Source organism: Pristiophorus japonicus, chromosome 12 (genome assembly GCF_044704955.1).
Source record: "Pristiophorus japonicus isolate sPriJap1 chromosome 12, sPriJap1.hap1, whole genome shotgun sequence".
In the NCBI taxonomy this organism is placed as follows: domain Eukaryota; kingdom Metazoa; phylum Chordata; class Chondrichthyes; family Pristiophoridae; genus Pristiophorus; species Pristiophorus japonicus.
The window spans coordinates 97,666,090-97,689,492 of record NC_091988.1 but is presented as its reverse complement, the minus strand read 5'-3'; positions in this window follow the sequence as shown (position 1 = coordinate 97,689,492).

Here is a 23,403-nt window from a genome sequence, read left to right as displayed (position 1 = left end):
CCTAATTTTAAACACCGCTAACAAATCACCCTTAATCTCCTCTGTTCTGAGGAAAACAGCCCCAGGTTTTCCAAGTCTTTCTTTGTATTTGTATGTCTCACACCAGGCCGCGTCCTAGTGAATCTGTGCTGCATCCTCTCTGTACCTCGACATCCTTCCTATCGTGTGGAACCTCAAACTACACACAGTTCTCCCACTGTGGTATTATGTAGATTCACTGTTCACATCAACTTTTATATTCTATACCTCTTCCCATAAAATCCAGTATTCCATTAGTTTTTTTTATGGCTTTATCCACTTTTGCCAGTGTCAGCCAGTGGTTCATTAACCTGAGTCAGAAGGTCATGGGTTCAAGTCCCACTCTAGAGACTTGACGACAAAAATCTAGGCTGACACTCCAGTGCAGTGCTGAGAGATGGTGCACTGTTGCAGGTGCTGTCTTTCGGATGAGACATTAAGCTGAGGCCCCGTCTACTCTCGCAGGTGGACGTAAAAGATCCCATGGCCCTATTTCAAAGATTGCAGGGGAGTTATCCCTGGTGTCCTGGCCAATATTTATCCCTCAATCAACATCACTAAAACAGATTATCTGGTTATTATCACATTGCGTTTGTGGAATCTTGCTATGCGAAAATTGGCTGCCGTGTTTCCTACACTACTTTAAAAAGTACTTAATTGGCTGTAACGTGCGTTGGGACATTTGATGGTCGTGTAAGGTGCTATATAAATGCGAATCCTTCTTTTCTTTCTACTTGAGGTGCTGCTTTTAATGCATTATGAACCCGAACCTCTGCTCTTCTACATAGGGTCGCAGACTCTGGTTGGACATATTCCTGGAGGTGTCATCACATGACCTTCTGCCGCCAGCTGCACCGCCCCCATACTCCATACACTAGTGCCCCACCTTCCCAGCAATTGGAAAGCAAATCGACTCTTCATTACCCAACAGGATGATTCTTGACTGTCAGGCAAACAGCCTTTTTCCCCATGTCTGATACTTTTATAATGAATACAAAAAGTATTCAAAGAAAAAAACCCCACAAATGTTAATATCCTTATGACTTTTCTCCTGGGCTGCTCAGAGCAGTGTAATTCCTGGAGACTCCAGGACAATCCTTGGGGGTTGGCAAACCTACTTTCAATCATTCAAAGTATAATTATTACTTGATTTTACCAAAATATACCACCTCAAGTTTACTGACATTGAATTCCATCTGCCACTCTTTTGCACATTCCACCATCTTATCAATATCCCCTCGCAGTTTCTTTTCATCCTCAAAATTATTTACTATGCCTCATATTTTAGGATCATTTGTAAATTTGGGCACCAGTCCCTCTAGATCTATATCCAAATTATTAATGTACACAGTGAACACAAGCAGCACCAGAACAGAACCTATGGATCACTGCTACCCACGACCATCGTCTGTGTGAAACTGGCCTTTATACCTAATCTCAGTTTCCGCTCTTACAATCAATTTTTAAACCAATTTGCTAGTCTTCCCCTAATTCCATGCAATTAATCTTCTCCAATAGTCTCATGTGTGGAACAACGTTGAAGCATGTCAAAGGTATTCTGAAAGTCCCTGTACACCACGTCTGCTGCATTTCCCCATCCACCATATATTTCACCTCTTCAAACCCCAACTCTATCAGGTTGTCAGCACATTGAGCTTCCACAGCCCTTTTGGGTAGAGAATTCAAAGGTTCCCAAGTCTTTGAGTGAAGAAATTTCTCCTAATCTCAGTCCTAAATGGTCAACCCCTTACCCTGAGACTTTGACCTCTGGTTCTAGACTCCCCAGCCAGGGGAAACATCCTCCCAGCATCTACCCTGTTAAGCCCCTGTAAGAATTTTATATGTTTCAATGAGATCACCTCTCATTCTTCTAAATTCTAGGGAATAAGGCCCATTCTACTCAATCTCTAAACCAACGCAAAACACACTCAGCACCAGCTGAAATCTGGGGCTGGTTTTGAACCCAGGTCTTGGAAACAGAAGGTTTCCATTCATCAGGGGGAACTCTCCTGTTCTTCTTTGAAATAGTGCCATGTGATCTTGTACATCCACCTGAGAGAGCAGATGGGACCTCGGTTTAACATCTTATCTGAAAGACGGCACCTCTGACAGTACAGCACTCTTTCAGTACTGCACTGGAGTGTCAGCCTGGATTATGTGCTCAAGTTCCTGGAGTGGAACTTGAACCCACAACCTTCCGACTGCGAGGCGAGAGTGCTGCCCACTGAGCCACAGCTGACACAATACATGTAGCTATTTCTCCATTGATGTACAGGAATTGAGATCCCATGGGTGAGTAATGTTCCAGCGACCTATTTTCCTTTTTTAAAAACTATTATTCTCGGTGACTGCAGCTGAGTAAACGATGCTTTAATTGGCCCCTTCACACCACTGCGCTATCATTAGCCAGTGACAAGTGACTTGGTTGCATTTGCATTGTTTGGAACACCAATTATTTCCTCGGTACTCTGGGCCCTCCGCGTATGCGGCACACGTGCATTCGATCTGGTCGCAAATGCACAGTCCCCAACAGTGCAGTGACTGCAGCATGAGGCACACTCTCCTCGGCTCCGTGTGGGGAATGTCCGAGGGTGGGGCCGGAGAGGGGTTCAAAGGGGGAGAGGGGAAGGAGGGGAGCAAAGGGATTGAAGGGGGAGAGGGAAAGGGGGAGAGGGGAAGGAGGGGGGAGAGGGGAAAGGGGAGAGGGGAAGGAGGGAGGAGAGGGGAAAGGGGAGAGGGGAAGGGAGAGAGGGGAAGGGGAGAGGGGAAGGAGGGGGGAGAGGGGAAAGGGGGCGAGGGGAAGGGGGAGAGGGGAAGGGGAGAGGAGAAGGGGAGAGGAGAAGGGGGCGAGGGAAAGGGGGAGAGGGGAAGGAGGGGGGAGAGGGGAAGGGGAGATGGGAAGGAGGGGAGAGGGGAGAGGGGAAGGGAAGGAGGAGAGGGGAAGGAGGGGGAGAGGGGAAAGGGGAAGGGGAAGAGGGGAAGGGGAGAGGGGAAGGGGGCGAGGGGAAAGGGGAGAGGGGAAGGAGGGGGGAGAGGGGAAGGGGGAGAGGGGAAGGGGAGAGGGGAAGGGGGAGAGGGAAAGGGGGAGAGGGGAAGGAGGGGGGAGAGGGGAAGGAGGAGAGGGGAAGGGGAGAAGGGTAAGGGAGAGGGGAAGGAGGGGGGGGAAAGGGGAGAGGGGAAGGGGGGAGGGGAAGGAGGGGGGAGAGGGGAAGGAAGGGGGAGAGGGGAAGGAGGGGGGAGAGGGGAAAATAGCGAAGGGACAAAGAGGAGCTGGGGGAAGGGGAGAGAGGTGCAGGTGCAGAGCTTTCTGTTGGTACTGCACAGGCCGGAACCGGTTGCATGTGAAAGTTCCTGCGCTTGTGGAAAACTGTGAATGGGCTGAGTAGCCCCTTAAAGGGACTGCGCATCCAAAAAACAAACTGAGAGGGAACATTATCAACCAACACCATGATTTTCTAATCTCATCCTCATGTTAAAATCCCTCCATGGCCTCACCCCTTGCTATCTGAACTGGGCTGTGTGAGCGCTGTGAGTGCTCCTAACCCGGGAGGGTGAGTCCTGGCTGTTCTCTGAAAGCAGTCGTGTCGGCACTGTGAGCTCCGGAGCCTGCCTGACAATACCTGGATTAAATGACACAGTGCAGAGAGCATGATTGCTCTCCAGCAGCCTGGATCAAATGACACATTCCAGACAAACCGTTGAGTGTGTTTTGTCCTCCGACAGGAACAATCGGAAATCTGATGTTGCCGATTGGCGCAACCTTTCCTGAAACGGCCGAGTGCGGGAAATGCTGCAAGTCTGGCAATCGTGTTCTGTCCATCCAGCCCGGAGCCCAACACTGCAACAAGGGCCAGTGGGACACAGGGGGCACGTGCCCAAGGCAGAGATCACCGCAGTTACAGGCCTTACAGCCCAGTAAGCATCCTTTGTGCTCAGCACCCGGGGTGGCACAGAGCTGTGAGTCCCCCGTGCGAGAACCCTGAGAAGGACATGATCGGAGGAAGAACACGGAGAGGCAATATAAACCAAATGGAATCATTTTACAGGGGGCCCAGGAACAGAGACCTGGGGTTGTATGTACTTACATCTTTGAAGGTGGCAGAACAAGTGATTGAGCTTTAAAATTAAATTAAATTAAATCAATTAAAAAGCGCATGAGATCCTTGGCATTATAAATAGAAGCAGAGGGTACAAGAACAAAGTGGTAAAGCAAAACCTTTAAAAACACTGGTTAGGTTGCAGCTGGAGTATTGTGTCCAATTCTGGGCACTGCAATTTAGGAAGGATACCAAGGTCTTGGAGAGGGTACAGAGGAGATTTAACAGAATGGTACTAGGATTGAAAGACTTCAGTTATGTGGGGACACTAGAGAAGTTGGAATTGTTCTCCTTAGTGCTGTCAAGGTTAAGGGGAGATTTAATAGTGGAGTTTCAAATGATGAAATGTTTTGACAGAGTAGCTGGGGAGAAACTATTTCTACTGGTCAGATGGTTGGTAACCAGTGGACACAGATTGAAGGTAATTGGTGAGAGAAGCAGAGGGGCGATGAGGAGAATGTTTTTTACAGAGCGGGTTGTGATCTGGAATGCATTGCCTGAAAGGGTGGTAGAAGCAGATTAAATGATAACTTTCAAAAGGGAATTGGATAAATACATTAAAATTAAAAAAAACAGTCGGGCTCTGGAGAGGGAGCAGGAGAGTGGGACTAATGGGATTGCTCTTTCAAAGAGCCGGCATGGGCACGATGGGCCGAATGGCCTCCTTCTGTGCTGAATCATTCTATGATTCTATGACATGAACACATTGCGAGAGAGGAGGATGTGCGCTGTACACACAAACTGATATCGAGCTCTGGTCAGGCCGCACCTTGAGGACTATGTCTAGGTTTAGTCGGCAAGAAGCAGGAGAGACTTTCAAGGACTGGAGACAGGAGCCATGAGACTGATCCCAGAGTCAACGCAGTCTAGGGAGACTTGGGAATTTCAGCCTGGAAAGGAGGCACCCAAGCAGTCAACTTCGAAACTACTTTATTGACTTAAAGCACATGACCAGCAAAAACCTGGGACCAATCCGTAAAACGCTGGGATAGGATCTGCGAAGAACTGGGTCAGAAATCACAGGAGACACAGGGATGGGATCCTTAGAATGTTCCAACCACAAATCAATCGGGAAAACCGGCATATCGATGATCAAACCTGTTCCCTTTTACAAATATTAAACACTTGCAGCTTGCAAAATGTCACTGAGACTTACCGTAGGTTGGAGAGCGTGTCGAGGTCTGTGGAGCAGCTCAGTCGGGTGGTTACAGAGACACTGCCCTTGGTCCGCCGGCTGGAACGTGTCTGGGACGGCAGTGGGAGTGGGACTACTGTCAGCTTTTAAATGAAACACATACGAGAGTCAGTCACAGTGGGAACTGCGGGGAAGATTACAAAACACAGCCTCATCCCAGCCAGTGTGAGAAAGACACTGAGCGCCAGCCCAATCGCCACATCTCCCTCCCTCATGTGGGCACAAATTAGATCCCTGCCCGCTGGTACCAGCCCTGTACCCCACAGGCGAAGGCTCCACAATCATAAACAATCTGCTCCAGTCGCATAATTAGAAAACCACCAAGGTGCCAGCTGCAGTTTTAACATCCCCTTTATCCTAAAATAATATTCTAGTTCTTGACTGCAAAAGGTCACATTAACACCATTGGCATCTTTAATTACAAAGATGTGAAATACATTTCAAAACTAACACTTTCTTTCCCCCATATTCATAACTGCAGGTTGCAATCTGACATTGTTTGCTTGTGGTTCATCAGGCAGGTACAGCACGGGTTAGATACAGAGTAAAGCTCCCTCGACACTGTCCCATCAAACACTCCCAGGGCAGGTACAGCACGGGGTTAGATACAGAGTAAAGCTCCCTCGACACTGTCCCATCAAACACTCCCAGGGCAGGTACAGCACGGGGTTAGATACAGAGTAAAGCTCCCTCGACACTGTCCCATCAAACACCTTAAAATTAGAGCTCAACCATTCAGATGTGAAATGAGAAAGCACTTTTTTGCAAACAGTAGAGTGGAAATCTGGATGGGGGGGTTGCCATTGAAATCTTAAAAACTGAGATCAACCAATTTTTATTAGGTAAGGATATCAATGGTTATGGATCCTAGGCGATAAACAGAGTTGAGCTACACATGAGCCGTGATCTAATTATATGGTGGAACAGGCTCGAGGGGCTGAATGGCCTCCTCCTGTTCCCATGTTCCCATGCGTCAATGATGAGAAGATATCATGCAACATATTCCCAAACAGTAGCATCATTGCAAATGCTACAAATATCAGTGAGTTCCTGGTCAGCACTGTGGCTACTGGAGGGTGAAGAAGAATGATCCCATTGGAGGCCCAGCCAAATGATGTAAATGAGGCTGACCACAGAGGCAAGGAGCACGGGAGGGCGATCCATCGGGACAGGTGGACGTCCTATAGTTACCCTGCTACAGTTGCACCCAACTGGAAAACCCCACCTCGCGTTCTTAGCTGTTGTGTGTCTGAAATTCCAGTGTCGCACTGCAGGAATCGCGTTTTGTTACAGATACAAAGCAATCTGCTAACCGAGAGAAGGAAAGACAATCTCTTCACATTGGGTTATAATGAACAGGATCCAGAAATTCACACACACGCATATGCAAATGCACTCTCACTGACCGGAGGAGTTAACAAGCAGTTGCAAATAGCTAGGTTTGCCTATTTATTACAACAACAACAACTTGTATTTATATAGCACCTTTAATGTTGTGAAACTTCCCAAGGCACTTCACAGGAGTACTATGAGATAAAAAATTTGACATTGAACTGCATAAATAGAAATTAGTGCAGGAAGCTTGGTCAAAATGGTATGTTTTAAGGAGCGTCTTGAAGGAGGAAAGAGCGATAGAGAGACGGAGAGGTTTAGGCAGGGAGTTCCAGAGCTTGGGGCCCAGGCAACAGAAGGCACGGCCACCGATGGTTGAGCAATTATAATCAGGGATGCTCAAGAGGACAGAATTAGAGGAGCACAGACATCTCGGGGGGTTGTGGGGCTGGAGGAAATTATAAACATAGGGAGAGGTGAGGCCATGGAAGGATTTGAAAATAAGGATGAGAATTTTGAAATCGAGACATTGCTTAGCCGGAAGCCAATGTAGGTCAGCGAGCACAGGGGTGATGGGCAAGCGGTGCTTGGTGCGAGTTCGGACACGGGCTGCCGAGTTTTGGATCACCTCTAGCTTACGTAGAGTAGCATGTGGGAGGCCAGCCAGGAGTATGTTGGAATAGTCAAGTCTATCTCAAGTTGATTTCGTCTCACTGTCTCACCACTGCAGCTGGGTTAGAACCAGAGCTAAGCCAGAGTAACTACAGACAGAACTTTTTAACTTTCATTTATAGAATCATAGAATCGTACAGCACAGAAGGAGGCCATTCAGCCCATCATGCCTGTGCCGGTTCTTTGAAAGAAATATCCAATAAGTCCCACTTCCTGCTTTTTCCCCATAGCACTGTAAATTTTTTGTACTTCAAGAATTTATCCAATTATCTTTTGAAAGTTGCTGTTAAATCAGTGACCTCTGGTTACCGACCCAGAAATGTAAAAAAAAAATCTACTTATTTCAGTTGGCTGGTGTTAAAATGGAATTGGTATTCGCTTACTCTGTTTACACCTGTCATCGCACATCTGCACATCTGTCGGAGCACCATGCGCAACCAAGCAATATAACTCGGGTCTGTGGCCTTGCGCCATTCTCAGCAGTGTTTTTCTGCATTTGCTCTTGGAATGTGACAGGGTCACTTTAATTGCACACCTTGTGTTAGCAACGCAGGAACAGGAGGAGACCATTCCGCTCCCCCCGAGCCTGCTCTGTTCTTCAATGAGCTCCTGGCTGATCCGTACCTCAACTCCATTTACCCACCGCAGCTCCGTATCTGTGGTGGACCTTCTCTAAACTGCCAACCCTTCGTACAACTGAATGCCTTGCGAGGCATCTTAGAGGGAATTAACATGGTGCCAGGTGAGGTCCAGCCTGGGTAGAGGTGGCAGGTTCCCTTCCCTGCAGGTCATTGGTGAACCAGTTGGGCCATTAACAACCATCTTACAGCGTTCAAGGTAACCCTTGCTGGTGATATCCTATAAATCCCCAGATTGATTGGATATAATTTCACATAGTGCCATCCTGGAATTTGGAACTCTTAACCACCCTGATTAATTAGTCCAGCCACTACACTACTGTACCCAACTCAAAAGAGCTCAGATCTGCTGCTTGCTACGTAACTGACCATTAAGTTAAGCCGTGCGTTACTAGCAGTAATTGCTTCATGTGTTCACCCGCAATACATCATTCTCTATAAGTTACAGCAGCATTAATGCTCTGGAAATCCCCACTGTAATTTCAGGACCAGAGCAGACATGTGCCAGCAGTATCCGTGTGTGGTGATAACCACCAATCCTCAGTGTATCCCAGTGCCCCATTACTGGGACTCTCCTCTATATTATTCTGTTTTCCTGTTGTTGTCCCTGTGGTCTGATAAAAATTCCAAAGTTGAACAGTTTCCAAAGTATCTCAGCGTACACTTAAACCCTAAATACTTCAAATACACTCATGGTTTCCAGCTGCCTGCAGTGAGTCCTGAGAAAAAATACTCACTCAGAGCAGAACATCACACTTTAATCAGATTTTATGGATTCCACAGAAAAGAGAGGGAACCGTTTTAGAATGTTTGTGTCTCCCAATAGCATCCAATGCATTATTTTCCGTTATACCAGCGGAGGCTTCCCCGTATTGCCCCACATTGGCCACCTTCGCACTGCCCACCTTCGCACTGCCCACCTCCATCACATCAGCGACGTACCCATTGCCCACCAGCAGCCCACCCCTTCTGCGAGAGTTTAGTAGTGGCAGTAACGGCTATCGTCCCGCGGTTACAAATAGCAGCCTGCTCCATTGTGCCGGCAATGACGATGTCATCACTGCGCATAGTGACACGTTTTCGCCCTGGAGCAAAAATTCAGCAGTGCCCCCTGAAGCTGCGCCCGGTGATGCCATCGACAGCTTCTGGGGGCCGAACTGGGCTATAGGTCGCTCGTGGGGTGAAATTTAAAGGGGAAGTGGGGAATTGAAATTAGACTATGTTGGGATCTCATTGCTGGAGCTGACTACAGTATGAATCCGCTGGATCGCCCATCCATACAATGAAAGTGATTGTTCGATTTTTCATTTACTAACATTGGTGCACAAAGTGTTCATTTGGAGCCATCTGATACAGGCAGAATAGGTTTGTGTCTGGATGTGAGAGTGTGTATGTGTGTGTGTGTGTGAGAGTATGTGTGAGTATGCTTGTGAGAGCGTAAGTGTGTGTATGAGTGTAAGTGTGTGTAAGTGTGTGTGTGTAAGTATAGATGTGTGAGTGTGTGTATTAATATGTGTGAGTGTAAGTGTGTGTAAGTAACTGTGTGTGAAAGTGTGTATATTAGTAAGTCTGTGTTTAAGTGCATGAGTGTGTGTGTGTGTATGTGAGTGAATTTGTGAGTGTGTGTGTATGTGAGTGTATGTGTGTGTGAGTGCGTGTGTGTATGTGAGTGAGTTTGTGAGTGTAAGGGAGTGCATGTGTGAGTGAGTGTGTGTATGTGAGTGAGTGTGTAAATGTGAGTTTGTGTGTGTGTGATTGTGTGAGTATACATGTGAGTGTGCAAATGTGTGTGTATGAGTGTAAGTGTGTGTAAGTGTGTGTGTGTAAGTATAGGTGTGTGAGTGTGTATATTAATATATGTGAGTGTAAGTGCGTGTGAATGTGTGTCTATTAGTATGTGTGAGTGTGTGTGTGAGTTCTGTGTCTATGTGTATGTGAGCGTTTGTGTGTGTATATGCGAGTGAGTGTAAATGTGAGTTTGTGTGTGAGTGAGTGTGTGTGTGAGTGAGTGTGTGAGTGTGTATGTCTCTGTGTGAGTTTGTGAATGAGTGAGTGTGTGAGTGCATGAGAATGTGTATCTGTGAGTGAGTGTGTGAGTGTGTGTGAATTTGTGTGTGTATGTGAGTGAGTGTGTAAATGTGAATTTGTGTGTGTGTGAGTGTGTATGTCGCTATGAGTTTGTGAATGAGTGAGTGTGTGAGTGCGTGAGAATGTGTATCTGTGAGTGTGTGTGAGTGAGTGTGTGTGTGAGTGAGTGTGAATGTGTGTGTGTATGTGTGTGTGTGTGCAGCAGGTCAGAGTGCAAAGGTAAGAGTTTGGTAAGTGGGAGAACTTTAAGGGTTAATCCCTTTTAAACCATTTCAAGGTTAGTGTAAATTACTAGTGACAATCTCTAGCAGCTTCTAAAGGTAAAATATGATTACAAGTTTAAGTAAAACAGCAATATTAAACAGATAGGATTCTGTAGATTTAAGCAGAGACAAACAAGCAAGCTAGCTTAGTTAATTGCACAGCTAGTAAAAACTGGTTCCGTAAACAGGCCAGTGGGAGTCAGCCAGGAACAGTATAAAAAGAGGGGGCTTGGTGCAGACTTGCTCGGAGTGCAGCGGTAGGTCAGAGTGCAAAGGTAAGAGTTCGGGCAAGGGGGAGCGGGAGGTGTTGCTTTGTCTTGTTTTCCCCACCAGTACTGACTCCACGACCGAGGAGGAAAAGAAAATTAAGTGTGATGTCACAACAAGAGGTTCGGGGTCTTCGGAGCGGCCTATAAAGGCCCAGCGGCAGTCGAGAGGTGGTGGCAGTCGGAGAGGCGGGAGTTCGGGGACGTCGGAGCAGCCTAGAAAGGCCAGCTGGTGCAGCTGCAGCAGGGAGAGAAGGCAAAAAAGAAGTAGAAAGAAATCGAAAGGTGACGTCACAGCCAAGGAGGTAAGTGATTGGCTGGTGATTGGTGAGTAGTTTTTTTTTCTTTTCTTTATCAGTAAGTAACCTTTAGCATTATTGTTGCCAAATTAAGTTAATCTAGAGGTTAAGTCATGGCAGGAGAGCTCGGACACATGTTATGCTCCTCCTATACTATGTGGGAAGTCAGGGACACTTCCAGTGTTCCTGACGAGTACATATGCGGGAAGTATATCCGGCTGCAGCTCCTGACAGACCACATTGCGGCACTGGAGCTGTGGGAGGATTCACTCCGGAGCATCCACGATGCTGAGAATGACATGAATAGCACGTTTAGTGAGTTGGTCTTACTGCAGGTAAAGGTTACACAGCCAGATAGGGGATGGGTGACCCAACAGGAAGAGCAGTGGAAGAAAGGTAGTGCAGGGGACCCCTGCGGTCATCCCCCTGCAAAACAGATACATCGCTTTGGGTACTGTTGGGGGGGATGACTCATCAGAGGAGGGCAGCAGCAGCCAAGTTCATGGCACCGTGGGTGGCTCTGCTGCATAGGAAGGCAGGAAAAAGAGTGGGAGAGCTATAGTGATAGGGAATTCGATTGTAAGGGGAATAGATAGACATTTCTGCGGCCGCAACCAAGACTCCAGGATGGTATGTTGCCTCTCTGGTGCAAGGGTCAAGGATGTCTCAGAGCGGGTGTAGGACATTTTGAAGGGGGAGGGTAAACAGCCAGTTGTCGTGGTGCATATAGGTACCAACGATATAGGTAAAAAACGGGATGAGGTCCTACAAGACAAATTTAGGGAGCTAGGAGCTAAATTAAAAAGTAGGACCTCAAAAGTAGTAATCTCAGGATTGCTACCAGTGCCATGTGTTAGTAAGAGTAGGAATCACAGGATAGCTCAGATGAATACATGGCTTAAGGAGTGGTACAGAAGGGAGGGATTCAAATTCCTGGGACATTGGAACCGGTTCTGGGGGAGGTGGGACCAGTACAAACCAGATGTTCTGCACCTGGACAGGACCAGAACCAATGTCTTAGGGGGAGTGTTTGCTAATGCTTTTGGGGAGGGCTTAAACTAATATGGCAGGGGGATGGGAACCTATGCAGGGAGACAGAGGGAAGTAGAATGGGGGCAGAAGCAAAAGATAGAAAGAAAAAAAGTAAAAGTGGAGGGCAGAGAAACCCAAGGCAAAAAGCAAAAAGGGCCACATTACATCAAAATCCTAAAGTGGCAAAGGGTGTTAAAAAGACAAGCCTGAAGGCTCTGTGCCTCAATGCGAGGAGTATTCGGAATAAGGTGAACGAATTAACTGCGCAGATAGCAGTTAACGGATATGATGTAATTGGCATCACGGAGACATGGCTCCAGGGTGACCAAGGCTGGGAACTCAACATCCACGGGTATTCAACATTTAGGAAGGCTAGACAGAAAGGAAAAGGAGGTGGGGTGGCGTTGCTGGTTAAAGAGGAAATTAATGCAACAGTAAGGAAGGATATTAGCTTGGATGATGTGGAATCTGTATGGGTGGAGCTACGGAAAACCAAAGGGCAGAAAACGCTAGTGGGAGTTGTGTACAGACCACCAAACAGTAGTAATGAGGTTGGGGGCAGCATCAAACAAGAAATTAGGGATGCGAGCAATAAAGGTATAGCAGTTATCATAGGCGACTTTAATCTACATATTGAATGGGCTAACCAAACAGGTAGGAATGCAGTGGAGGAGGATTTCCTGGAGTGTATTAGGGATGGTTTTCTAGACCAATATGCCGAAAGAATCAACTAGAGGGCTGGCCATCCTAGATTGGGTGATATGTAATGAGACAGGACTAATTAATAATCTTTTTGTGCGAGGCCCCTTGGGGAAGAGTGACCATAATATAGTAGAATTCTTTATTAAGATGGAGAGTGACACAGTTAATTCAGTGACTAGGGTCCTGAACTTGGGGAAAGGTAACTTCGATGGTATGAGATGTGAATTGGCTAGAATAGACTGGCGAGTGATACTTAAAGGGTTGACGGTGGATAGGCAATGGCAAACATTTAAAGATCATATGGATGAACTTCAACAATTGTACATCCCTGTCTGGAGTAAAAATAAAACAGGGAAGATGGCTAACAAGGGAAATTAAGGATAGTGTTAAATCCAAGGAAGAGGCATATAAATTGGCCAGAAAAAGCAGCAAACCTGGGGCCTGGGAGAATTTAGTAATACAGCAGAGGAGAAAAAAGGGTTTAATTCGGAGGGAGAAAATAGAGTACGAGAGGAAGCTTGCTGGGAACATAAAAACTGACTGCAAAAGCTTCTATAGATATGTGAAGAGAGAAAGATTAGTGAAAACATACGTAGGTCCCTTGCAGTCGGATTCAGGTGAATTTATAATGGGGAACAAAGAAATAGCGGGCAATTAAACAAATACTTTGGTTCTGTTTTCACGAAAGAAGACACAAATAACCTTCCGGAAATAATAGGGGACTGAGGGTCTAGTGAGAAGGAGGAACTGAAGGATATCCTTTTAAAGCGGGAAATTGTGTTAGGGAAATTGATTGGATTGAAAGCCGATAAATCCCCGGGGCCTGATAGTCCGCATCCCAGAGTACTTAAGGAAGTGGCCCTAGAAATAGTGGATACATTGGTGATCATTTTCTAACAGTCAATCGACTCTGGATCAGTTCCTATGGACTGGAGGGTAGCTAATGTAACACCACTGTTTAAAAAAAGAGGGAAAGAGAAAACGGGTAATTATAGACCGGTTAGCCTGACATCAGTAGTGGGGAAAATGTTGGAATCAATTATTAAACATGAAATAGCAGCGCATTTAGAAAGCAGTGACAGGATCGGTCAAAGTCAGCATGGATTTATGAAAGGGAAATCATGCTTGACAAATCTTCTGGAATTTTTTGAGGATGTAACTAGTAGAGTGGACAAGGGAGAACCAGTGGATGTGGTGTATTTGGACTTTCAAATTTTTGACAAGGTCCCACACAAGAGATTGGTGTGTAAAATCAAAGCACATGGTATTGGGGGTAATGTACTGACGTGGATAGAGAACTGGTTGGCAGACAGGAAGCAGAGAATCGGAATAAACAGATCCTTTTCAGAATGGCAGGCAGTGACTAGTGGGGTGCCGCAGGGCTCAGTGCTGGAACCCTAGCTCTTTACAATATACATTAATGATTTAGATGAAGGAATTGAGTGTAATATCTCCAAGTTTGTAGATGACACTAAAACTGGGTGGCGGTGTGAGCTGTGAGGAGGATGCTAAAAGGCTGCAGGGTGACTTGGACAGGTTAGGTGAGTGGGCAAATGCATGGCAGATGCAGTATAATGTGGATAATTGTGAGGTTATCCACTTTGGGGGACAAAACACGAAGGCAGAATATTATCTGAATGGCGGCAGATTAGGAAAGGGGGAGGTGCAATGAGACCTGGGTGTCATGGTTCATCAGTCATTAAATGTTGGCATGCAGGTACAGCAGGCGGTAAAGAAAGCAAATGTTATGTTGGCCTTCATAGCTAGGGGATTTGAGTATAGGAGCAAGGAGGTCTTACTGCAGTTGTACAGGGCCTTGGTGAGGCCTCACATGGAATATTGTGTTCAGTTTTGGTCTCCTAATCTGAGGAAGGACGTTCTTGAGGGAGTGCAGCGAAGGTTCACCAGACTGATTCCCAGGATGGCGGGACTGACATATGAGGAGAGACTGGATCAACTGGGCCTCTATACACTGGAGTTTAGAAGGATGAGAGGGGATCTCATAGAAACTTACAAGATTCTGATGGGACTGGACAGGTTAGATGCAGGAAGAATGTTCCCGATGATGGGAAAGTCCAGAACCAGGGGACACAGTCTTAGGATAAGGGGTAGGCCATTTAGGACTGAGATGAGGAGAAACTTCTTCACTCAGAGTTGTTAACCTGTGGAATTCCCTGCTGCAGAGAGTTGTTGATGCCAGTTCATTGGATATATTCAAGAGGGAGTTAGATATGGCATTTACGGCTAAATGGATCAAGGGGTATGGAAAGAAAGCAGGAACGGGGTACTGAGGGAATGATCAGCCATGATCTTATTGAATGGTGGTGCAGGCTCGAAGGGCCGAATGGCCTACTCCTGAATCTATTTTCTATGCTTCTATGTTTCTATGTGAGTGTGTGTGAATGTGTGTGTATGTAAGTGATTGTGTAAATGTGAGTTTGTGTGTGTGAGTGTGTGAACATGTGAGTGTGTGAGCGTGTGAGGTGTGTGAGCTTGTGAGGTGTGTGAGCGTGTGTGTGTGAGTGTGTATGTGTGTACGAGTGTGTATGTGAGTGAGTGAGTGAGTGTGTGAGTGAGAATGTTAGTGATTGTTTGAGTGAGTGAGTATGTGAGTGTGAGTGTGTGTGTGCGGGTTTGTGTGTGCGAGTGTGTATGTGAGTGAGTGTGTGAGTGAGTAAGTGTTTGAGTGTGTGAGTGAGTGAGTGTGTGAGTGAGTGTGTGTGTGAGTAAGTGAGTCGTGAGTAAGTGAGTGTGCAAGTGTGTGAGTGAGTGTGTGAGTGAGTGAGTGTTTGAATGAGTGTTTGAGGGAGTGAGTATGTGAGTGAGTGTGTGAGTGAGTGCGTGAGTGTGTGTGTGAATTGTATATGTGTGTGTGTGTGTGAGTGAGTGTGTGGGTGAGTGTGTGAGTGAGTTGTATATGTGTGTGTGTGTGTGAGTGAGTAAGAGTGTGTGAGTGAGTAAGAGTGAGTGAGTGTGTGAGTGAGTGTTTGAGTGAGTCAGTATGTGAGTGAGTGTGTGAGTGAGTGCGTGAGTGTGTGTGTGTGAGTTGTATATGTGTGTGTGAGTGAGTGATTGAGTGAATGTGTGAGTGAGTATGAGTGTGTGAGTGAGTGAGTATGTGAGTGAGTGTTTGTGTGAGAGAGTATGTGAGTGAGTGTGTGAGTTGTATATGTGTGTGTGAGTGAGTGTGTGGGTGAGTGTGTGAGTGAGTGTGTGAGTGAGTGTGTGAGTGAGTGTGTGAGTGAGTGAGTGATTATGAGTGTGTGAGTGAGTATGAGTGTGTGAGCGCATGAGTGAGTGTGTGAGTGAGTGAGTGTGTGAGTGAGTGTGTGGGTGAGTGAGTCATGAGTGTGTGTGTCTGATTGTATATGTGTGTGTGTGTGTGTGTGTGTGAGTGTGTATGTGTGTGTGGGTGAGTGTGTTGGTGAGTGTGTGGGTGTGTGAGTGTGAGTGTGTGTGTGTGTGTGAGTGTATATGTGTGTGTGGGTGAGTGTGTTGGTGAGTGTGTGGGTGTGTGAGTGTGAGTGTGTGTGTGTGGGTGTGTGAGTGTGTGTGAGTGAGTGTGTGAGAGTGTATGAGTGAGTGTATGAGTGAGTGTATGAATGTGTGTGAGTGAGAGAGTATGTGAGTGTGAATGAGTGTGCGAGTGTGTATGTGCGTGTGGGTGAGTGTGTGAGTGTGTGAGTGAGTGTGTGTGAGTATGTGAGTGAGTGAGTGTATGCGCGAGTGTATGACTGAGTGTGAGTGATTTTGTGAGTGAGTGGGTGGGTGAGTGAGTGAGTATGTGAGTGTTTGTGTGAGAGAGTATGTGAGTGAGTGTGTGAGTTGTATATGTGTGTGTGAGTGAGTGTGTGGGTGAGTGTGTGAGTGAGTGTGTGAGTGAGTGTGTGAGTGAGTGTGTGAGTGAGTGAGTGATTATGAGTGTGTGAGTGAGTATGAGTGTGTGAGCGCATGAGTTAGTGTGTGAGTGAGTGAGTGTGTGAGTGAGTTGTGGGTGAGTGAGTCATGAGTGTGTGTGTCTGATTGTATATGTGTGTGTGTGTGTGTGAGTGTGTATGTGTGTGTGGGTGAGTGTGTTGGTGAGTGTGTGGGTGTGTGAGTGTGAGTGTGTGTGTGTGTGTGTGTGTGAGTGTATATGTGTGTGTGGGTGAGTGTGTTGGTGAGTGTGTGGGTGTGTGAGTGTGAGTGTGTGTGTGTGGGTGTGTGAGTGTGTGTGAGTGAGTGTGTGAGAGTGTATGAGTGAGTGTATGAGTGAGTGTATGAGTGAGTGTATGAATGTGTGTGAGTGAGAGAGTATGTGAGTGTGAATGAGTGTGCGAGTGTGTATGTGCGTGTGGGTGAGTGTGTGAGTGTGTGAGTGAGTGTGTGTGAGTATGTGAGTGAGTGAGTGTATGGGCGAGTGTATGACTGAGTGTGAGTGAGTGAATGTGTGAGTGATTTTGTGAGTGAGTGGGTGGGTGAGTGAGTGTGAGTGAGAGTGTGATTTTATGAGTGAGTGTGTGAGTGAATGTGTGAGTGAGTGTTTAATTGTGTGAGTGAGTGTGAGCGAGTGTGTGAGCGAGTGTGTGATTGTGTAAGTGAGTGTGTGATTGTATGAGTGAGTATGTGACTGTGTGTGTGACTGTGTGTGTGAGTGAGTGGGTGTGTGAGTGTGTGTGTGAGTGTGTATGTGAGTGAGTGGGTGTGTGAGTGGGTGTGTGAGTGAGTAGGTGTGTGAGTGTTTGAGTGAGTGAGTATGTGAGTGAGTGTGTGAGTGAGTGCATGAGTGTGTGTGTGAGTGTGTATATGTGTGTGTGCGCGAGTGAGTGCGTGAAAGTGTGTGGTGAGTGTGTGAGTGTGTGAGAGTGTGAGAGTGTGAGAGTGTGAGATTGTGAGAGTGTGTGAGTGTGTGAGTGTGTGAGTGTGTGTGTGTGAGTGAGTGTGTATGTTAGTGTGGGTGAGTGTTTTGGTGAATGTGAGGTGAGTGAGTGAGTGTGTGAGTGTGTATATGTGTGTGTGTGAGTGAGTGCGTGAGAGTGTGTGAGTGAGTGTGTGAGTGTGTATGAGTGAATGTGTGAGTGAGAGAGTATGTGAGTGTGAATGAGTGTGCAAGTGTGTATGTGTGTGTGAGTGAGTGAATGAGTGAGTGAGTGTTTGAGTGAGTCTGTGCAAGTGTGTATATGTGTGTGGGTGAGTGTATGGGTGAGTCTGAGTGAGTAAGTGTTTGAATGAGTGTGAGAGTGAGTATGTGAGTGAGTGTGTGAGTGTATCTGTGCAAGTGCGTGTGGGTGAGTGTGTGCGCGAGTGAGTGCATGAGTAAGTATGTGTGAAAGTGTGTGAGTGAGTGAGTGAGTGTGTGAGTGAGTGTGTGAGTGAGTTTGTGAGTGAGTGTATGAGTGAGTGTGTGTGTGTCTGTGTGAGTGTGTGAGTGAGTGAGTATGAGTGTGTGAGTGAGTATGAGTGTGTGTGTGAGTGAGTGTGTGTGTGAGTGAGTGAGTGTGTGAGTGAGTGTGAGTGTGTGAGTGAGTGAGTGTATCAGTGAGTGTATGAGTGAGTGTATGAGTGAGTGTGTGTGTGTCTGTGTGAGAGTGTGAGTGAATGTGTGATTGTGTGAGTGAGTATGTGACTGTGTGTGACTGTGTGTGTGAGTGAGTGTGTGTGACTATGTGTGTGAGTGTGTATGTGAGTGAGTGGGTGTGTGAGTGGGTGTGTGAGTGAGTAGGTGTGTGAGTGTTTGAGTGAGTGATTATGTGAGCATGTGAGTGAGTGAGTATGTGTGAGTGAGTGTGTGAATGAGTGCATGAGTGTGTGTGTGAGTGTGTATTTGTGTGTGTGCGCGAGTGAGTGCGTGAAAGTGTGTGGTGAGTGTGTGAGAGTGTGTGAGTGTGTGTGTGTGAGTGAGTGTGTGAGTGTGTATGTTAGTGTGGGTGAGTGTTTTGGTGAATGTGAGGTGATTGAGTATATGAGTGAGATTGTTAGTGAGTGCTTGAGTGAGTATGTGAGTGTGAGTGTGTGTGTGCGCGAGTGAGTGCATGAGTAAGTATGTGTGAAAGTGTGTGAGTGAGTGAGTGTGTGAGTGAGTGTGTGAGTGAGTGTGTGAGTGAGTGTATGAGTGAGTGTGTGTGTGTCTGTGTGAGTGTGTGAGTGAGTGAGTATGAGTGTGTGAGTGAGTATGAGTGTGTGAGTGAGTATGAGTGTGTGAGTGAGTGAGTGTGTGAGTGAGTGTTTGAGTGAGTGAGTGTGTGAGTGAGTGTGTGAGTGTGTGTATGAGTGAGTGTGTGCGTGTCTGTGTGAGTGAGTGTGTGGGTGAGCGTGTGAGTGAGGGTGTGAGTGTGTGAGTGAGGGTGTGAGTGAGTGAGTATGAGTGTGTGAGTGAGTATGAGTGTGTGAGTGAGTATGAGTGTGTGAGTGTGTGAATGTGTGAATGAGTGTGTGAGTGAATGTGTGAGTGAGGGTGTGAGTGAGGGTGTTAGTGAGTATGAGGGTGTGAGTGAGTATGAGTGTTTGAGTGAGTCAGTATGTGAGTGAGTGTGTGAGTGAGTGCGTGAGTGTGTGTGTGTGAGTTGTATATGTGTGTGTGAGTGAGTGTGTGGGTGGGTGAGTGTTTGAGTGAATGTGTGAGTGAGTATGAGTGTGTGAGTGAGTATGAGTATGTGAGTGAGTATGAGTGGGTGAGTGAGTATGAGTGTGTTAGTGAGTGAGTGTGTGAGTGAGTGTATGAGTGTGTCTGTGCAAGTGTGTGTGGGTGAGTGTGTGGGTGAGTGAGTATGTGAGTCTGAGTGAGTAAGTGTGTGAGTGAGTATGTGAGTGAGCGTGTGAGTGTGTGCATGCGAGTGTGTATATGTGTGTGTGTGAGTGAGTGTGTGAGTGAGTGTGTGAGTGAGTTTGTGAGTGAGTGTGAGTGATTGAGTGAGTGTGTGAGTGTGTGCGTGCGAGTGTATATATGTGTGTGTGTGAGTGAGGGGTGTGTGAGTGAGTGTGTGAGTGAGTCTGTGCAAGTGTGTATATGTGTGTGGGTGAGTGTGTGGGTGAGTGTGTGGGTGAGTCTGTGTGAGTAAGTGTGTGAACGAGTGTGAGAGTGACTATGTGAGTGAGTGTGTGAGTGAGTGTGTGTGTGTCTGTGCAAGTGTGTGTGGGTGAGTTTGTGGTTGAGTGAGTGTGTGAGTCTGAGTGAGTAAGTGTGTGAGTGAGTATGTGAGTGAGCGTGTGAGTGTGTGCGTGCGAGTGTGTATGTGTGTATATGTGTGTGTGTGAGTGAGTGTGTGAGTGAGTGTGTGAGTGAGTGTATCAGTGAATGTATGCGTGAGTGTATGAGTGAGTGAGTGTGTGTGTGTCTGTGCAAGTGTGAGTGAGTGTGTGAGTGAGTGTGTGAGTGAGTATGAGTGTGTGAGTGACTATGAGTGTGTGTGTGAGTGAGTGTGTGAGTGAGTGAGTGTGAGTGAGTGTGTGAGTGAATGTGTGAGTCAGTATGAGTGAGTGAGTGAGTATGTGAGTGAGTGTTTGTGTGAGAGAGTATGTGAGTGAGTGCGTGAGTTGTATATGTGTGTGTGAGTGAGTATGTGGGTGAGTGTGTGAGTGAGTGTGTGAGTGAGTGTGTAAGTGAGTGTGTGAGTGAGTCAGTGATTATGAGTGTGTGAGTGAGTATGAGTGTGTGAGCGCGTGAGTGAGTGTGTGAGTGAGTGTGTGAGTGAGGGTGTGAGTGAGTGAGTATGAGTGTGTGAGTGAGTGTGTGAGTGAGTGTGTGAGTGAGTGTGTGGGTGAGTGAGTGCATGAGTGTGTGTGTCTGAGTTGTATATGCGTGTGTGTGTGAGTGTGTATGTGTGTGTGGGTGAGTGTGTTGGTGAGTGTGTGGGTGTGTGAGTGTGAGTGTGTGTGTGTGAGTGTGTGTGAGTGAGTGTGTGAGAGTGTATGAGTGAGTGTACGAGTGAGTGTATGAGTGAGTGTATAAATGTGTGTGAGTGAGAGAGTATGTGAGTGTGAATGAGTGTGCGAGTGTGTATGTGTGTGTGGGTGAGTGTGTGAGTGAGTGAGTGTATGGGCGAGTGTATGACTGAGTGTGAGTGAGTGAATGTGTGAGTGATTTTGTGAGTGAGTGGGTGGGTGAGTGAGTGTGAGTGAGAGTGTGAGCGAGTGTGTGAGTGTGTAAGTGAGTGTGTGATTGTGTGAGTGAGTATGTGACTGTGTGTGTGACTGTGTGTGTGAGTGAGTGGGTGTGTGAGTGTGTGTGTGAGTGTGTATGTGAGTGAGTGGGTGAGTGAGTGGGTGTGTGAGTGAGTAGGTGTGTGAGTGTTTGAGTGAGTGAGTATGTGAGTATGTGAGTGAGTGTGTAAGTGAGTGCATGAGTGTGTGTGTGAGTGTGTATATGTGTGTGTGCGCAAGTGAGTGCGTGAAAGTGTTTGAGTGAGTCAGTATGTGAGTGAGTGTGTGAGTGAGTGCGTGAGTGTGTGTGTGTGAGTTGTATATGTGTGAGTGAGTGTGTGAGTGAATGTGTGAGTGAGTATGAGTGTGTGAGTGAGTGAGTACGTGAGTCAGTGTTTGTGTGAGAGAGTATGTGAGTGAGTGCGTGAGTTGTATATGTGAGTGTGTGGATGAGTGTATGAGTGAGTGAGTGAGTGTCTGTGTGAGTGTGTGAGTGAGTGAGTATGAGTGTGTGAGTGAGTATGAGTGTGTGTGAGTGAGTGTGTGAGTGAGTATGAGTGTGTGAGTGAGTGTGTGAGTGAGTGAGTGAGTGTCTGAGTGAGTGAGTGTGTGAGTGTGTGTATGTGAGTTGTATATGTGTGTGAGTGAGTGTGTGGGTGAGTGTGTGAGTGAGGGTGTGAGTGAGTGAGTATGAGTGTATGAGTGAATATGAGTGTGTGAGTGAGTATGAGTGTGTGATGTGTGAGTGAGTGTGTGAGTGAGTGTGTGAGTGAGGGTGTGAGTGAGGGTGTGAGTGAGTATGAGGGTGTGAGTGAGTATGAGTGTGTGAGTGAGTATGAGTGTTTGAGTGAGTCAGTATGTGAGTGAGTGTGTGAGTGAGTGCGTGAGTGTGTGTGTGTGAGTTGTATATGTGTGTGTGAGTGAGTGTGTGGGTGAGTGTTTGAGTGAATGTGTGAGTGAGTATGAGTGTGTGAGTGAGTATGAGTGTGTTAGTGAGTGAGTGTGCGAGTGAGTGTATGAGTGTGTCTGTGCAAGTGTGTGTGGGTGAGTGTGTGGGTGAGTGAGTATGTGAGTCTGAGTGAGTAAGTGTGTGAGTGAGCTTGTGAGTGTGTGCATGCGAGTGTGTATATGTGTGTGTGTGAGTGAGTGTGTGAGTGAGTGTGTGAGTGAGTTTGTGAGTGAGTGTGAGTGATTGAGTGAGGGAGTGAGTGTGTGCGTGCGAGTGTGTATATGTGTGTGTGTGAGTGAGGGGTTTGTGAGTGAGTGTGTGAGTGAGTCTGTGCAAGTGTGTATATGTGTGTGGGTGACTGTGTGGGTGAGTCTGTGTGAGTAAGTGTGTGAATGAGTGTGAGAGTGAGTATGTGAGTGAGTGTGTGAGTGAGTGTGTGAGTGTGTCTGTGCAAGTGTATGTGGGTGAGTTTGTGGTTGAGTGAGTGTGTGAGCCTGAGTGAGTAAGTGTGTGAGTGAGTATGTGAGTGAGCATGTGAGTGTGTGCGTGCGAGTGTGTATATGTGTGTGTGTGAGTGAGTGTGTGAGTGAGTGTGTGAGTGAGTTTGTGAGTGAGTGTAAAAGTGAATGTATGCGTGAGTGTATGAGTGAGTGAGTGTGTGTGTGTCTGTGCAAGTGTGAGTGAGTGTGTGAGTGAGTGTGTGAGTGAGTATGAGTGTGTGAGTGAGTGAGTGAGTGTGTGAGTGAGTTTGTGAGTGAGTGTAAAAGTGAATGTATGCGTGAGTGTATGAGTGAGTGACTGTGTGTGTGTCTGTGCAAGTGTGAGTGAGTGTGTGAGTGAGTGTGTGAGTGAGTATGAGTGTGTGAGTGAGTGAGTGAGTGAGTGAGTGAGAGTGAGTGTGTGAGTGAATGTGTGAGTGAGTATGAGTGTGTGAGTGAGTGAGTATGTGAGTGAGTGTTTGTGTGAGAGAGTATGTGAGTGAGTGCGTGAGTTGTATATGGGTGTGTGTGTGAGTGAGTGTGTGGGTGAGTGTGTGGGTGAGTGTGTGGGTGAGTGTGTGAGTGAGTGTGTGAGTGAGTGTGTGAGTGAGTGTGTAAGTGAGTGTGTGAGTGAGTGAGTGATTATGAGTGTGTGAGTAAGTATGAGTGTGTGAGCGCGTGAGTGAGTGTGTGAGTGAGTGTGTGAGTGAGGGTGTGAGTGAGTGAGTATGAGTGTGTGAGTGAGTGTGTGGGTGAGTGAGTGCATGAGTGTGTGTGTGTCTGAGTTGTATATATGTGTGTGTGAGTGTGTATGTGTGTGTGGGTGAGTGTGTTGGTGAGTGTGTGGGTGTGTGAGTGTGAGTGTGTGTGTGTGGGTGTGTGAGTGTGTGTGAGTGAGTGTGTGAGAGTGTATGAGTGAGTGTATGAGTGAGTGTATAAATGTGTGTGAGTGAGAGAGTATGTGAGTGTGAATGAGTGTGCGAGTGTGTGTGAGTGTGTGAGTGAGTGTGTGAGTGAGTATGTGAGTGAGTGAGTGTATGGGCGAGTGTATGACTGAGTGTGAGTGAGTGAATGTGTGAGTGATTTTGTGAGTGAGTGGGTGGGTGAGTGAGTGTGAGTGAGAGTGTGATTTTATGAGTGAGTGTGTGAGTGAATGTGTGAGTGAGTGTTTGATTGTGTGACTGAGTGTGAGCGAGTGTGTGAGCGAGTGTGTGATTGTGTAAGTGAGTGTGTGATTGTGTGAGTGAGTATGTGA